This window comes from Neovison vison, chromosome 2, assembly GCF_020171115.1.
Source record: "Neovison vison isolate M4711 chromosome 2, ASM_NN_V1, whole genome shotgun sequence".
Taxonomy (NCBI): domain Eukaryota; kingdom Metazoa; phylum Chordata; class Mammalia; order Carnivora; family Mustelidae; genus Neogale; species Neogale vison.
This window is the reverse complement of record NC_058092.1, coordinates 229,089,737-229,105,740: the sequence shown is the minus strand read 5'-3', so window position 1 is coordinate 229,105,740 and position 16,004 is coordinate 229,089,737. Positions and strand designations below refer to the sequence as shown.

The following is a 16,004-nucleotide window of genomic DNA, read 5'->3' as shown; positions in this document are numbered from 1 at the left end:
ACTTAAAAAAGGACCCATTCCATACAGTTAAAAATAATTTAAGGAAATGCAATCCTTTGTGAATATTTCCCAATTATTATAAAGCCCTCTGTAAGGGGCTTTTTTTTTCAGTCTTACTTTTCTTCTTCTCATTGTCCTCATACAGCACAGATACCCCTGTCCCTTTCCTCTCCAGGCTCCTTCCTCTTTTTCAGCTCTTTGCTATGAAATCTGACCACTTAAAGATACCTTCCTTCTTAGAGGATGGGAGAGGGAAAGAAATAGCACAAGACTAAGCCAGAAAGCTCTGCAGCTGTGGGGCTAAGGGGGCAGTCTGGGAACACTCAGACATTAACCATGCTGTCCTGCAGTCGGGGCCTGCTACTCCCTTGGGACTCAGCATAATTATTTTCATTTTGAACTGGAAAAAAAAAAGTCTCCTGTAAACAATTTGGAGGTGGGGGCGGGGCTTACATTCAGAGTCCAAAGACCAAGATGTGGACTTTTCTCCCCTTGTGAGTTTATGATGAGAACTCAAGAGTTTGGCTCTGAGGAGGATAGCAAGCTTCAGGGTTGGGCGTCCACCTGCAGAACAAGCTCCAGATCTGAAAGCACTTCATAATTCACTACCAGACCCTTGTTTCCTGCTGGCCCTAACTATGAAGTGCAGTACTTACTGTTCTGCCTGCTGACCTTGAAGCCGAGAAATCCAAGGGAGATGGAGAGAGACAGGTAGGAGAAACAGTGTGATGCAGGCAGTTCTGATGGACTCTCTTCTCTTCTCCCCTCCCCACTGTCCTACCAGCCCTGCACCTGGTCTAGGCCCAGTATGCAGAAGTGTTTGCCAGTTGCATATGACCCCATCAACTCTGGTAAGTGGGAAGCCCCTGTCTGGCCACCTCCTCCATTCACCGAAGCTGTGTGGGCAGGCAAATCTCCCACTTGTCTCCAAGCCTGGCTTCCTTCATGTAAAATGTGGAGAAAATATAAAATTTTCTTTACAAGTTTCTCAGCAGGATTCAGTGAAGTCTGAAAGGGTGTTCTGAGCTATAAACTGTTATAGAAATGTCATTTTATAATTTTGCAAAAATCTACTTTATGTGTAAAGTGTCCCCACTAGATTTAAGTTTATTTCATAGGTTCCTAACATGTCATATTCTGTATATATAGAATATGACATGTTAGGAACCTATGAAATATACATATATATTTACATATAATGTTAATATATATTAAAATATATTATATTTATATTATTATATAATATATGTTATAGTATATATAATGATAATACATATTAAAGAAAAAATAGGGGCACCTGGCTGGCTCAATTGGTAGAGCATGGGGCAATTGATCTCAGGGCCGTGAGTTCAAACCCCACATTGTGTGTAGAGATTACTTCAAAAATTTAAAAAAAAATTAAAAAGAAGAAATATGTCAATATATACATGATTCAGATATTTTAGTTCAAATCACATTATTGGGGAATAGGAGTGATTGATATTAATCATATAACTTGAAGGTGGATGTTGGCCTTAATTCACATTATAGACAGAATTCACCCTGAGCCTAATGATACATAAGCTTTGGGACTTTTGGATTTCATCCAAAGTCCTGTACCAAATTCTGTACTCATTTTGTATTTTCCTTTCTAAAGAGGATCCTCCATATTTTAAAAAGCATTAGGCACCACAAACCTTCCTCCCAACACTAGCATAAAAGAACATTCTGTGCTTCTGCATTCCAGGAGAATTTTATGCCTCCTCTTTGTCTTCTCTTGATTCATCCTTCTGTCTTCAGATTTTTCTCTGGCATCATTTTAGCCTCTCCTCTCCTTTCTAAACTCAGATATTCTTTCTGCCACCTCCAACTCTCTAAGCCACTAACAATCACGTGGTGGGGGAACACATGTATACATGCACCCACACACTCACTTCCATCAAGAGATAAATTTGGAGATCGGAAATAGCGTGTTCAAGAATAGCACCATTCATCCCAAATGACTCAGACGGAGACATTCCAGTTCATGGGGAGCCTTTCTGGCGAAAATGGAGCTAGGAAGAATTCTTTGATTTGATAATGCTAGGCTTATAGATTTTCCAGGAGAGGATTCAAAAGTGCTATTAATAGGAAGAAAGTGTTTTCATCATGTGATATCAGACTAGGCTGTCTCTGGAAAAAATGGAACATTCCTTGAGGCAAGGTGTTCTTGCCCTTGAGTGATTCCAAAGGACCTGGTCACACCCTTTCCTGGTCCAGGAACTCTCAGGAATTACGCCAGACACCCCAGTCCTCTCCTAATTCATGAAACCCAAGCTCACCCCCCAAGCTCCAAAACGCACTCACACACACACACACACACACACACTCCAAAGCCAAGAGAGGAACACTCTTAGGAACACAGGCTGAAGGCCAAAGTAGTAAATACTTGGGGAGACAGAGGGTAGAGGTAGGTCCTAACCTGTTAGAAGGGTTGAAATTTTCATTTTCTTTTCCTTTCTTTTTAGGATTTATTTTACTTACTTTATTTTTTAAAGATTTATTTATGAGAGAGATAGGGAAAGAGAGAGAACCCAAGCAGGGTGCAGGGCAGAAGAGAGGGAGAGGCAGACTCCCCACTGAGTGTTGGTCTTTACCGTAGGACCCTGGAATCGTGACCTTACCCGACTGAGCAACCCAGGCGCTCCAGGGTTGGAATTTTCAAAAGAGGGACTGGGAGACATCAGACTGGGTGGGGGGATTGAATGAAGGCAGGAGGCAGACACTGAAAAACTGGAGAGGACACAGGTAGTATCCATTCTATATTCTCTGAAGGCCTAGACTTCACATCACCCCACCCTCAGTGGCAGGAGGAAAAGACTAAGGCAGATGGAGGCAGAGCTTCCAGCCCTTCTACTGGACTGCTTTAGATGCCTTATTGGACTTTTCACTAAAAGCACAGCTGAACCTCCAGCTGTGTAATAGCCCTCAAAGTTATCAGAACCTAATCCTGGAAGGCGAGATCCATTTTCTGAGGTCTGTGTAGCTACTGCTGCTTGTGTCATACTCGCCACAGGGCTGATATCTCTTATTTGGACCTGTCCCTACTCTATAGCACTGAGAAGCCGTGGAGCCTCTGTCAAGCACTGTGCTTCTCCCTGCCCCACTAACTTCTTGTGTCACTTTCCTGGGGCTGCTGTAACCAGCTCCCACAAATGGGGGGGGGATTCAAACAACAGAAATCTATTCTCTCATAGTTCTGGAGATCAGAAGTCCAAAATCAGGGTGTTGGCAGGGCCATGTCTCTCTGGAGGCTGTAGGAGAGGATCCTTCCCTGCTTCTTCCTAGCTTCCGGTGACTTCCGGCCATCCTTGGCACTTCTTGGCTGGCAGCTGTGTTCCTGCCATCTCTGCCATCACTGTCACATGTCCTTCCCTCCTCACTCGAATCCAGTATGACATCATCTTAACAACTAATTACATCTGCTAACGCCCTATTTCCAAATAAGATTGCTTTCGTGGGTTCGTCATGGACATGAATTTTGGGAGGACACGATTCAGCCAAGTACACTTGCCCAAGGAACCTTTGTAGGTCTCTTTGGATGGCTTGGTTTTCTTTCATTGCCTCTTTTAATACACCAACCAATTCCTTATGTCTTGGGAAGAAAAAGCCATAAAGAGTGTAACAGAAACCTATATGAATTAATTGTCTCATTTTCTTCTATTTCTAGAGAAAAAAGATTTTTCTCTTAAGGAAAGGTAAAACATCAGTCATAAGGGCATTGAGTATGACAGCAGCCACATTATTAAAGTGTGAATATCGACAGCTGACTCCCTCTGTTCCAGGAGTCTCTGTTGGAAGTGGGCTGTTCCCTGAACTGCTTCTCCTTCCCTGTCCTCAAGGAGGGTTCCATGGTGATGTACCTAGAGCAGATCTCCAAATTGATGGCTTTGCCACCCACCCTTCTCCTCTTTGCCCACCCATGGCCCTTGAAGCTGAGACCCAGAGTAAGGAAGGGTTGGTACCCAGCTGTCTGGAAGTCAGTCATTTGATGAAAAGCAACATATGAAACAACATATGAAACTCAGCATTCCACAAGAAAGTGCCACTGACTGTGTGGCTTAACCAATAGGAATTTCTTTCTTCACCGTTGTGGAGGCTAGAAGTCCAAAATCAACATGTCCTCAGGGTTGATTTCTTCTGAGGCCCTTCTCCTTGGCTTGCAATTGGCCATCTTCTCACTGTGTTCTCATATGATTATCTCTCTGCCATGTGTTAGACTGTCCTAATCTCCTCTTCTTATAAGGACACCAGTCATATGGGATCAGAGCCCACTCATATGACCTTATTTTACCTTAACTGCCTCCTTAAAGACCCTGTCTCTAAATACAGTCATAGTGTCATAGTCTGAGGACTTCATTGTAAGAATTTGTAGGGGACACAGTTCAGCCCATAATAACAGTCAAAGATTTCTTCAGCTTACATACTCCTCTTCCCATCAATCCTAGCCATGCTTGGGGGCCCATCCAATCACCCTACAAGATATGGAATCTTTTCTCTAAGCAGATAAATAGATAGATAGATCGATAGATAGATAGATATAAACCAGATACTTGCAATAATCTACCCATGACTAATGTATTCTGTGAAGTTCTTGGATCATTGAGAATACCTATTAAAATGATCATTTCAGAGACATATTGCAAATATTTTATTAACTGAGAAAATGGAAAAAAACAAGAGTCGGGGAATTTAGTTTCATTATTAATCTAATTGAAAACAACAGGTTTGCTGGGTGCTAAAAATAGTACCCGTGTCTAAGCGAGCCAGATGACTGAGAATAATCAGTTTTTTAGAAAAATCATAAAAGCCTCAATCATAATGAAGACTTATGAGAAAGAGTCTTCTTCTTAGAGTACTCAAAAAGGGTAAGCAAAGAGCAATAAAAAGTTCAAATTTCAGAGACAGAATGAGAGCCAAAGGGTTGTGTGCCTAGAAGAATAAGACATAAAGGCTAACCATATTCACTCTAGAAGGAGTGAACAGTGATGCTGCAAAGTAGGCATGCAAAAAACATGCCTGGCACCAGGACGGAGGAGTTCTTTTTTTTTTTTTTTTTTTTTTAAGATTTTATTTATTTATTTGACAGACAGAGATCGCAAGTAGGCAGAGAGGCAGGTAGAGAAGAGAAGCAGGCTCCCTGCTGAGCAGAGAGCCCAATGTGGGGTTCAATCCCAGGACTCTGGGACCATGACCTGAGCCGAAGGCAGAGGCTTTAACCCCCTGAGCCACACGGGTGCCCCATTTTTTTTTTTTAATTCTCATTTTACAGCATCTTTTTTTTTTCCCTAAGATTTTATTTATTCATTTGACAAAGAGAGCGGGAGAGCACAAGCAGGGGGAACAGTAAAGGGAGTGGGAGAAGCAGACTCCACTGAGCAGAGAGCCCGATGCGGAGCTGGATCCCAGGACACTGGGATTTTGACCTGAACGGAACACAGCCACTTAACCATCTGAGCCACCCAGGCACGCAGGACACGGGATTCCTATTTCAGCAGGTAAAACAAAAAATTTTTTGGAGGTAGAAGGCAAGCTTATCACTAATGATGATGTAATTAAGCCATGGATCCTTTCTCGGGTCATCAGCTCAATGTCAATTCCAGGCTGTATGTGTCTGTAGTAGTAGGAGATGTAAAAAAACAAAAAACAAAAAACAAAAAACAAAAACCCCATGAGGTCGACAAGATTTATATCAATTTCACAGATTAAACAATAAAAACCATAATCTACAGAATTGTCAAATCACTATATTGTACACCCGCAACTAATATAACACTGTATGTTAACTATACTGGAATTAAAATAAACACACACACACACACACACACACAAAACCCCACAGTGCTAGGGATGCATGCCATTTATACTCATCTTTGCAACCCAAACAGTGAGGGGATATAGTCAATTAAATATCTTCCTCTGTTCTAAGTCTGTGCATGGATTGAAAGAAAACAGCTGAGCTCCTGATAGAATGGGAAAATAACACCTTTGCCTAGGTGACACCCATGACATCAGAACAAGAATTATTGTCAGGTACCAAAAGGAAAAGGTGTTAAGAGAAAAGATACGAACAAATTCTGAGGAAAGTCCATTTTTAAAACGGGGGGTGGAGGGCACCTGTGTGGTTCAGTCGTTAAGCGTCTGCCTGTCTTCCCAGGGTCCTAGGATCGAGCCCCACATTGGGCTTCCTGCTTGGCGGGAAGCCTGCTTCTCTCTCTCCCACTCCCCCTGCTTATGTTCCCTTTCTTTGTGTCAAATAAATAAAATCTTTAGTTAAAAAAAAAAAAAGAGGCAAAGGAGATAATAATGCTACCTCTGACGATTTTCCACAGCAGCCCTGAGAGCTCAAATTACTTAAAAGACCTATTTTTATTCTGAGGTAATAGGAGGTAAGTAGCAGCATGTACAGATGGTTTCCGTGATGCCTGGGTTCTCTGGCAGGATCTCCAGTCCTGGAGGGAGGAGCACAGGAGAGGACCTATAGAGAGAATGTCTCTCTTTGTCCTGGAAGCATCTCCCCAGTCAAATATATATTATTTTAACAAAAAATACTATGTAAAATACCATAAAATTATTAATTATATTAAAATTTCCATCAAAAATCTCAAAGCTACTGAGAGCAAGAATTAGTCCTATTCTGTAGGTTAAAATAAGAAAGGGGACAGAAAGATATGGTCATTTGGTCAGCATTTTAGTTTCTTAGGGCTGCCAGAGTACCACATACTGGGTAGCTTAACACAATGGAACGTTGTTCTCTTACAACTTCAGAAGGCTAGAGGTTCAAAATCAAGTTGTTGGCAAGGCCACACTCCCTCTGAAGTCTCTAGAGGAGAATCCCTCCTTGCCTCTTTTAGCTTCTGGTGGTTGCTGGTAACCTCAGTGTTTCTTTCTCAGTGTTTCTCAGTGTTTGTAAGATGCATCACTCCACTTTCTGTCTCCATTGTCCCCATGTGTCTGTGTTCAAATTTTCCTCTTCTTATCAGGCCACAAGCCATTGGATTAGGCCTTCAGTATGACCTTAGCTTGATTACATCTTCAAAGACCCTACTTCCAAATAAGGTCATATTCACATGTACCAGGGGTCAGGACTTGAATATATCTTTTTTTTTTTTTTTTTAAAGATTTTATTTATTTATGTGACAGACAGAGATTACAAGCAGGCAGAGAGGCAGGCAGAGAGAGGGGAGGAAGCAGGCTCCCCGCTGAGCAGAGAGCCCGATGCGGGGCTCGATCCCAGGACTCTGAGACCATGACCTGAGCCGAAGGCAGTGGCTTAACCCACTGAGCCACCCAGGCACCCCAGGACTTGAATATATCTTTTGAGGGGATATAATTCAACCCACAACGGTCATTTTAAGAACAGGACATTGGTATCCAGGGGTAAATATACCCAAAGCCACCAACGGCCATGTCTCTCCAGGCAAAAAGGGAGACAACGCTATGTTTACTGGTGAAATGACCCAGCATCTCTCTCTCTGAATAAACTCTAGGAGTTCTTCCCTTTTCTAAGATATGATTCTGTGACTTGTAACTTATTGTCTATAGCTATAGATAGAATCTGTCTATAATGTCTTTTGTGACTTTTCCATTACAAAAAGTTCACATTCCTATCCCTAAAGCTGATATCAGTGTTTTTCCTAGAAAACTTCTTCCAAAATGGGATGGTCTGCTCTAAATGATTTATCTATTCTTTAGAATGAAAGGAGAAGAATGTCTATAGAAGGAAAAACATAATAAAATGGATATTTTGATCTTCTATTCAGCTTAAGACTCTGTGATTGCTCCATCAGTCTACTTAATGCCATGTACATAATCATCCCCATTAAGGGATATGGCAGATGAGAGGCAGAGCACATGAGACCTCGCCAAGGTCTCATAGGCCCTAAGAAGGTAGAGAGTGAGCTAAAGACAGGTGCATCCTTCCTTTGACCCTAGGAGAAAGACAACTGCAACTAGAGAGAAGAAGAGAGAGGATGGTGTGGGAAGGGCCTGGAATGGAAGCATCCTTCCTTCCCTCTGAACCAAGCAATGATTTGTTTAGGAGCTGCTGTCTCTGTTTGTGCAGTATGGCCACTGACGAAGAGAACCAGAGTAAGCCACTCACGCAAAACCCTACAATAGGGGCCCATTGTCATGTGAGTCACGTGACTGTGACCTAAGCATTATTCCCCTCAACTGTGCCATGCTTTGTTGTGAGGCTGGAGAAAATCATGAAATGTAATCATTCTTTCTTAGTCTGGAGGAGAACCAACAAAATTGAATGATTCATTCATTCTACCCCACAACATTCTTTGTCCACCTTCTCCTTAAAAGCATTTATTCTCTCAATAACTCCTATGTACTAGTTTTCACAAGCTGATGACAGCTTAAAGCAGCTTAAAACCCAACTTTTTTTTTTACCTTCCACTTCTCCTTTTTAACTTGTGTTACTTCACTTCTTCACTTTCTGCTCTTCCAAACTATTTTATATTGCCTTCTTTCCTCTGTGGAGTTTTCCTGTATCCTCACTTTCTTTTTTCTTTCTTCGAACAGTTTCCAAATCATGCCAGATGTTTGACTCTCTCTTCCTTCTGGTTCTCTGCAGAATCATCAAAACAGAGAACTTAAGGGGAAAAAGGAATTTTCAGGTAGTTTGATGGCATTGTTTTACAGATGAAGGGCTAAGATCTGGGGAATTTAAGACATTTCCCCAAAGTGGGGCATCTGGGTGGCTCAGTCAATTGGGTGTCTGCCTTTAGCTCAGGTCATGATCCCAGGATTGAGCACCACAGCGAGCTCTCTGCTCAGCAGGGAGCCTGCTTCTCCCTCTCCTTCCATCTGCCACTCCCCCAGGTTATGCTCTCTCTCTGTGTGTCAAATAAATAAACAAATAAATCTTAAAAAGAGAGAGAGAGAGACTTTTCTCCAAAGTGCTACAGTTAATTTGTGGAAGGACCAAGCCCTACAACCCAGGTGCCTTGATTACAATGCAGCACTGATTCTTTCTCCGTATCTAATTCCACATTCATATAAGAAATTTGCATATCCCTGTCATCTGTACTGATCGCTTGTGCTGTGCAATAATGTCAAATCATAGCTCTGGGTCCTTAAGGACCAAATTTTAAAAGTTATTCTGTACTTAAAATGTTTGAGTCATTCCTAGGTAGATGGCAGAAGTAGTCACAAAAATTTGTAAAGTGTGACATCCTTATTATTTTTTACAAAAAAGAGAACTACAAAGGAGAAAAAAGTGGGGGGAAATCTTGATACAGTAATACCAACAGCAAAAGTGTTGAGAAAGTAAGAGGAAGTGAAATTATATGACTCAAAAATATACTCTTGGTATACTCATAAATTTCCCTCGTGAGCACAACCCAATAATAAACATTTAGGTCATAGGTCAAACAAGTAACTAGAATCAACAGCACTGTTTTCCATGAACTAGAATGGGACCAAATGTTAGCCAATGTTGTGTCCCTGATGGTCCTCACAGTTCCTGATGCATCATCACAAGTGCTCAGTGCACTTGTCTAATACATGCTGGTTGAAGGAGATACATGGTCTACAGAAAGCTAGGTTAGAAGATCGCCTTAGCTGGGCTCGGAGTTCTTTTAACACCAAGATTCCATAACTCTAATTTTGAAAAGCAGTCCCAAAATGTTACCAATTAGAAATAAAGAATCTACAGTTATGAACTTCCTCCACTTCTCAGATGTTGAGATGCATGTATATAATGGATAGGATTTGAATCCCTTGGGTGTAAGGACAGCAACCAACTCAAGCTAGCTTCAGCAAAAAAGAGAGTTTCTCATGTGGCACGAGTGTGTTAAATGGAACCTGGTACTCACCAAATATTCCATGTGTTCCTCCATATTCCCCAACCTCCCTTGCAGTCCATTTGGGGCCATGAGACTGGACCTAACCAATGGATTGTGACACGCATCACTTTTGGACCAAGGCAGTTATGAGCGACTCTACCTACTCGAAGACATTATGCTCACATGGAGTGAAATAAGCCGGTCACAGAGGGACAAATATTGTCTGATTCCACTTATAAGAAGTACATAAAATGATCAATACTTGGTTGCCAAGGCTCGGGGAGGAGGGGGAGATGAGGAGTTATTGTGTAAGGGGTATGGAATTTCAGTTTGGGTAAGTGAGGAAATTCTGAGATGATGGTGGTGATGGTTGCATGAAAATGTGATTGTACTCAATGACACTGGACTGTACACCCAATAATGGCTACGAGGGTGAGTTTCCTGTTATGTATCTCTCACCACAATAAAAAAAAAAAAACAGCAGACAAATAGAAAAGCAAGGGGGAGATAAGTTGTATGGCACCCAATCAAGAGGGAGAGGAAATTACACGCATATATTTGCTTCTGTTTTTAAAAGGAAAATAAACATAACTTTTTCATTGCTAACTTTAGTGGAAAGGAGGGAACAGGGTAGCGGGAACAGGGCAACAAATTAGATTTATCTAAATATACTTTGTAGATTGGATTTTGAAACTCTGCAGATATATTACATAATTATAAAATAAAATTAACAATAAAAAAAAAGATGGCTGCATCCCCTCTCTCTCTCTCTCTCTTCCTCTACTCCAGTAAGCTTGTAGGCCACCTCTTCCGGATGACGTAGGTATAAGAGAAGGAGCTGCCGGACTGCTTAAGACTTCAAAGGGAGGCAAGAAATAATTTGGTTAAGGCACTGAAATGCTGGGCGCCTGGGTGTCTCAGTGGGTTAAAGCCTCTGCCTTCGGCTCAGATCATGATCCCAGGGTCCCGAGATTGAGTCCTGCAACGGGCTCGCTGCTCAGCGGGGAGCCTGCTTCCTCCTCTCTCTCTGCCTGCCTCAATGCCTGCTTGTGATCTCTGTCTGTCAAATAAATAAATAAAGTCTTTAAAAAAAAAAAAAAAAGGGCACCTAAATGCTGTGGAAACCAGGATAGAGTGCTTTGACCAATATAGCAGCTGATGTAGTGTGGTCTGGACTATGCTATGTTCTCAGGACCTGTTGCTCAGATTGTCTCTAACCTGGGGGGGCACAGATGCAGCCAGGCCTCCTACAGCCCTGGAACCAAGAAGGACTGAAAACCATTTAGACTTCCTGTCAGACTCATATCTCTTCCTCTTCGAACTTCTGTTGTTTTTGTATTTCTTTCATGTAGCGACCAGGTTTCTCTGTTTCTCTCACCACATGATAAACAGAAGCTAACCAGCCCACAACTCAGACATTTATATCTCCTCTAGTCAAGAGACAAGTTCAGATACTGTCCTGAGTCCCCTGAAGAAAGGATGCTACTGGCTTAGCTTGGGTCAAGCGTCTGTTCGTGGTCTAATAATACTGTCACTGGGGGAGGATCCCATCCCCCTCTCACCCCTGTTGTGACTGGGGCAAGCAGTTACCCAAGAGAAGTCTCCAGCAGCCTGCAGAAGGCAAGCCCTGCAGAATGACTCTCGTGGTTAGGGTATGGGTTCCACGATCCAAAATAATAATGGCATAAAGAAGAGAAGACAGGTTTTTTTCTCTTCTCTTGAATTTGTATAGTGGGTATAGTGAGTTGTATAGTGGGATTTGTATAGTGGGTATAGTGAGTTGAATAGTATCTCTCCAAAATTCATGTCCATATGGAACCTCAGAACGTGACCTTATTTGGAAATACGGTCTTGGGATGTAATCAGTTAAAGATCTAAAGATGAAATCATCCTTGATTTAGGGTAAGCGCCATATCCAATGACTGGTGTCTTTTTAAGAGGAGAGGAGGGGCACCTGGGTGGCTCAGTCAGTTAAGTGTCCGCCTCTCGGTTTTGGCTCAGGTCACAGTCTCAGGGTCCTGAGATCCAGCCCACGTGGGCTCCACACTCAGCGGAGAGTCTGCCTGAAGATTCTCTCCCTCTGCCCCTTCCCCCACCCCTCTCTCTCTAAAATAAATAAATAAATCTTTAAAAAAGGTAATAAGAGGAGAGGACACAGGAAACACAGAGCAAAAGGCCATGTGACAAGGGGGCAGAGAGTGACGAGATGCTGCCACCAGCCAAGGAACAGCTGGGGCTCTAGAAGCTGGAAAAGGCAGGAAAGATCCTTCTCTAGAGTCTTCAGAGAAAACATAGACCCTAGAACTGTGAAAGAATAAATTTCTGCTGTTTTGAGCCACATGGATAATGGTGATTTGTTATGACAGCCCCAGGAAACTAATCCAGTGTTTCTCTGGGCATCTGGGACCCACGCTGCTTCCAGCTTCCTTTCCATCATCCCCAGGAGGTAGCCCGCGTCTGCATGGTCCAGCGTGGATCTTCAGTCTTTATAGTCACTGAGCATTAGGATGGGAAAGAGGGCAAAAGGAGCTCACTCCCTCCTTTTAAGGACATATCTTGTGGTAGCACCCACTTACATTCCATAGCCAAGCCTAGCTGCAGAAGTTACTCTGGGTCGGCAAAGGCTCAGCTAAAACTTAGGTTGCTATTACCAAGGAAGAGGAGGGGAAAAGATATTGATATGCAATGAACAGTTTCTACCCCTACGATGAAATATTTCTAAAGGTTTTGGGGTTTTGTTTGTTGACTTCCTAGCCTCTTATTTTATATTTTAACAAAAAATTCAAGGACAGACTTTTGGAAATTTCGCTGCATCTGGATGTTGAATAATGGACCGGGACCAGAGAAAATCAGTGGGAAAAGCATTCCAGCCCAAAAGGCAGCCTGAGCGAGCACACAGAGTCCTTCACTTAAATTAATCACTTTGTCAGGAAATCTGGCCTGGTTCCCCAAATTAGGTTACCTCCCTCTGTCTCACACCCATCAGTCTGAAGTTCTCCTTTATAGCACTCACTGTTCTTATTCAAGTGTGTTGACCTGGTAAAGGAAAATTCGTTAAGGTCAGAGACTGTGTCCACCTTGATCACTCACTATGTCCCCAGCACCTAGTTCAGTACCTGGCACACAGTAGGTGCTCAACAAATATTTGTGATCGAATGACTGTGGGGACTAAAGTAGGAGACGGCATGTTTCGGAAAGATCAGGAAGGCATAGGACCAATACAGAGGCACATTAAGGAGCTAACCAGAATGAAGACTAACTAGAAACTCAGGCCAGATTTTGTGAACAGCGGGTCTATTACTTTTTTAAAGCAGAGGTTTGCTTTAAGATGGGATGGTAGTGGTATACAGGATTTCTTCTTTTATAATGGAAATAATGATACTTGTTTGGTAGCATGTTGGGTGGAAGCGATGAGATCATATTGTCTGGCTCATTAAAGGTACCCAATCAACAGCAGCTATTACTAGAGGAGGGAAAGGCTGGGGTACATAAATCAGTTCACTTTTTATCTGGCAAATTTTCCATGAGAGCCCCAAGTGAGTCTGTAAGAGGGTCATTCACCCTGCCCCTCTCCAGGATGCACACCAGTGGGATATAGGTCCAAGAATCTCTAACCAGAGAGGAAACCAAAAACCAACCTTCATGCAAAGCTCCAGTCAAAACTGGATTTGACCATGGCTTAACCCTAGGCCTAAGGGAGATGTAGCCCTCCTCTCTTGCCACTGAACTGAACTGATAGGGCCCACAGGGCAAGGGTCCCTGGACCTACCCTCCCTGCAACTGTGGAGGTGTTTGGAATGAGAGAATGACAGATCCCCACTCTCCTCTTCCTCAGGAGGGTGGCCGTGTCACGGAGAGCTAACCATATAAGAGCATCACATGCGAATTCAGGAAATGAAAGAAGAGAAGAGCCTGGGGCCCTGCCTTTAAGACCAGTCACCATCCCCCGCACCCACACCTCCCCGCTGAGGTGAGCAGTGCTGTCAAACTGGCCGTCTCCCCAGGAGGAGGAAGCGATCAAAGCAGAGAACAGTGGTGAGATTGTTTCCTCCAACATTCTCGCAAAGGCCGAGAGAAGCAGGAATTTTCTCCCTTACATCCTGGGTCTCAAGAGGAACTACAGTTTTATCTGGTTCTCTCTAAGCTGCCGGGCATTGAAGGTTGGGGAGGAGGTTCCTGGGCGAAGAAGAGGATATACACAGGTATGGAGTCATTAGTGAGTGTGGCAAGTCCAGAAAACAGTCTGTAGTGAATTTTGTTGAAAGCATAGTGAGTGTGCAGAGGAAGCAACAGAACGGTCTTAACAGGTGGGCAGGAACAAGACAGCGTGCCAAGACTTACTAAGTTAAAGAAATGTGTCTGCTCTGGTTTCAATATCTGTGTCGTCCTCAAATTCATGTGTTGAAATGCTGACCGCCACCCCATGTGATGGTAGTAGCAGGTGGGGTTTTGAGAGCGGATGAGGTCGGGAGGCGGAGCCCTCACGAGTGGGATTCATGCCTTATAAAAGAGGGCTCCAGAGAGATCTCTAGCCCTTTCCACCCTGTGAGGACACAGCAAGAAGTCTGTAATCCAGAAGAGGGTCCTCATCCAACCAGGCCCTGATTTAGGACACCCACCCTCCAGAACTGTGAGAAATAAAATTCTGTGAATTATAACCTACCCAGTCTGAAGTACTTTGTTATCTAGCAGCCTGGATGGACTGAGACAGAAATAAAAAATGAGAAACAGACATCATATTTATCCATGAAATACTAGAGGCATTCTCATTAACTTAAGACAGGACAAGGACGCCTGTTATTCCTGATAGTCAGCATTTTTCTGGAGTTTCTAGATAATGCAAAACACGATTTAAAAAAAAATAGGAGGCATAACAATTAGAAAAGATAAGACGAGCTTATCATCACTTACAGGTGCGATTGTCTATCTCTTGCTTTAGGACAGAAACCGCTGAATTGGAGACTCTATTAGTGCCTTAACAAAATAAGAGAGACAGGGGGCTTAGACGAAAGAGATGTTATTTTCTCCAGTTCCGGAGGCTGGAAGGCCACAGTCAAGGCGTCAGCAGGTTGGGTTTTCCTGAGGCCTCTCTCCTGGCTGGCTTCTGTGCCCTCACACAGCCTTTTCTGTGTGTGAGCTCATCCCTGGTGTCTCTTACTCTCCTTACGGAGAACCCCATAAGGGCCCCACCATTACGATTTCATTGACCTTAATTATCTCCCCATATGCCCAAAGACAGTCACACTGAGGATTAAGGCTTTAATGTATAAACTTGGGGGAGATGCCATTCAGTTCATAGCAGAGTCTAAGGTCTATGGCCATAACGGGGCTTCTGGAGATCTTCTCTCCTGAACTGATCAAAGAGAGGGGTGAGACTGGGAGAGAGACAGAGACCCAGTTTGAGCAAAGAGGCGAAGCACTCCCCCACCCCCACCCCCACCCCCACCCCCTGCCCGTCTCTCTGCTTGTCCTGGGAAGAGCAAGTGGGAAAGAAAGGGAGCAGGTGTGTTACCCTCCCTTCGGGTTCTCTCCCTCGGGTTACCTGGAGAGCTTTACAGTTGTAAACTCCTGGACGCCGCCCACATAATTTTTTAGGTAACTGGTCTGGGGGAGTCTGGGCCTGGGTACCTTTTTTTCCATGGAGATACACTTCACATACCACAAAATGTAACTTTCTAAAGTTCTGTGACTGTCACTGATATATAGTTCCAGAATATTTTCATCATTCTGGAAGGAAGCCGCAGACCCCTCCTCAGTCGCTCCCCATTCCTCCTTCCCCCTACCCCTGGTAACCAGCAATTTACTTTCTTTCTCTAGAGATTTGTCTGTGGGAGACATTCATATAAACGGAATCATACAACATGCAGCCTTCTGTGTCTGGCTTTTTTCATGGGCTTGCGTACTTTTTGGGGGGGAGGATCTTGCTTAACGTACAACTGGAGTTAAGCGCCACTGGGCTAGCAGAAGTCCTCTCATAGAAAGGACAGAACTTCCAGAGGAATTTCTCTGAGTCTCCCTTAGGGTGAGCCCATAGCGAAAGAGATTCCCAGCTGCTCCCGCAGAAAAAGCCGGTAAAGGGCTCGGATTGGCCGGCTTGGGTAACATGGTGGCCCGGACTAATCACATGATCACTCCTTTGAACGTTAGCCTGAGAAAAATGAGGGAATCTCTGAAGGGTTTTACACAGGG

The 16,004-nt window shown here is 43.5% G+C and overlaps 1 long non-coding RNA gene across 1 annotated transcript; it reads left to right on the top strand.

The window, feature by feature from the left end:
* Positions 1-513: 513 nt before the first annotated feature.
* LOC122899035 lies at positions 514-14,477 on the top strand. Its single transcript, XR_006383091.1, has 2 exons — positions 514-711; positions 13,651-14,477. It is a non-coding gene; the product is annotated as an uncharacterized LOC122899035 (long non-coding RNA).
* Positions 14,478-16,004: the final 1,527 nt, after the last annotated feature.